The sequence below is a fragment of the Lycorma delicatula genome, chromosome 13 (genome assembly GCF_047948215.1).
Source record: "Lycorma delicatula isolate Av1 chromosome 13, ASM4794821v1, whole genome shotgun sequence".
In the NCBI taxonomy this organism is placed as follows: Eukaryota; Metazoa; Arthropoda; class Insecta; order Hemiptera; family Fulgoridae; genus Lycorma; species Lycorma delicatula.
In genome coordinates, this window is record NC_134467.1 from 42,395,778 (window position 1) to 42,397,510 (window position 1,733).

Below are 1,733 nucleotides of genomic sequence, written 5' to 3' on the forward strand. Positions count from 1 at the left end.
CTATAATTATTATTTTTGTTGAGAATATTGGTATGATTATTGAGATTTCAATATCGAAGATTAAGAAGATTGTTGCAATTAAAAAGAAGTGAGTAGAAAATGATTTTCGTGTCGATGATATTTTTGAAAATCCACATTCGAATGGTGAATTTTTTTCTCGTCTTATTTTATTTTTTTTAGAGATTAATATTGTGAATATTATTATTATAATAATGATTGATCTTAGTGAAATTATTGTTATTGTAATTTTGATTATCTTTTTAATTTTTTTTAATCTATTAGTTGGAGGCTAATTATACTTTTTGTACTAAAAAGATTATTATTATTTTCCTCATCAGTAAATTGAAAGATATAGGAATAATCAAATTACGTCTACAAAATGTCAGTATCAGATTGCTGCTTCTAAACCTAGGTGATGTCTGGCTGAAAAATGTATCTTTATGCATCGTACCATTGAGATTATAATGAAGGTTGTTCCCACAATTACATGAATACCGTGAATCCTGTAGTTAGAAAGAATGATGATCCATAAATTGAGTCTGCTATTGTGAAGGCTGATTGTTGATATTCTCATTTTTGTAGAAATGTAAAGTATAATCCTAGAAGGATGGTTAATATTAATGATTTATTTGATATTGATAGTTTATTTGATAAGATTCTGTGATGTGCTCATGTTACTGTAATTCCTGATGAGATTAAGATAATTGTGTTTAGTAGAGGAACTTCTAATGGATTAAATGGTTTAATGGATTTTGGTGGTCAGTTTATTCCAATTTCAATTGATGGTGCTAGTCTTGAGTGAAAAAATATTCAGAAAAATGATACAAAGAATATTATTTCTGAGATAATGAATATAATTATTCCTATTTTTATTAGTGATTTTACTTTATTTGTATGATTTCCTTGGAATGTTGCTTCTCATGTGATGTCTCGTCATCATAATATTATTGATATTGTTGATAAGGTTAGTCCTAATATTATTAGGTTATATTCTTTTGTTTGGGTTCATTTTACAGTTCCTGTCAATATTGTTATTACATTTATTGATAGCATAATTGGTCACGGTCTTTTTGTTACTATGTGAAATGGATGATTTTTTTTCATAGGGTACTTCTCTAGAATAAAGAGTTACAAGTGTGGCAAATACGTATGCTTGAATTATTGAAATTGCTGTTTCAAATGCTGTTAAGGTTATTTGAATTGGTATAATAAATATTAAGATTTTAATAGATGATGTGTTCCCTAATAGGGTTATTAGTAGGTGACCTGCAATTATATTTGCTGTTAATCGAACTGCTAGTGAGATTGTCGAATAAGATTTCCTGTGGTTTCGATTAGGATTATTATTGGTGAAATGGCTGAGGGTGTTCCTTTTGGTAGCATGTGTTTGAATATTTCATTTGTGAAGTTTTTTCATCTGCATGTTGTAATTATGATTCAACTTGGTAATGCAATTGACATTGATACTACTAAATGACTTGTAGTTGTGAATACATAAGGAATTAATCCTATTATATTTCTGATTATGATGAATGTAAAGATTGATATTACTATGATTAAAATTTCTTTTTGGTGAGTTATTAATTTAAATTCATTTATTCGTTTTTTTTCTATTATTTTTATTATTATATTTATTCGAGATGTTTTGGTTCAATATCATTTTGGTAAAATTATTGTTATTATTATTATAATTATTCAGTTTCTTTGTAAAAGTTTAGTTGTTGGGTCAAATG

At 26.7% G+C, this 1,733-nt stretch overlaps 1 pseudogene; it reads right to left on the reverse strand.

The window, feature by feature from the left end:
- Window positions 1-334: 334 nt before the first annotated feature.
- Window positions 335-1,104, reverse strand: LOC142334099 (cytochrome c oxidase subunit 3-like; annotated as a pseudogene).
- Between the last annotated feature and the right edge of the window lie 629 nt (window positions 1,105-1,733).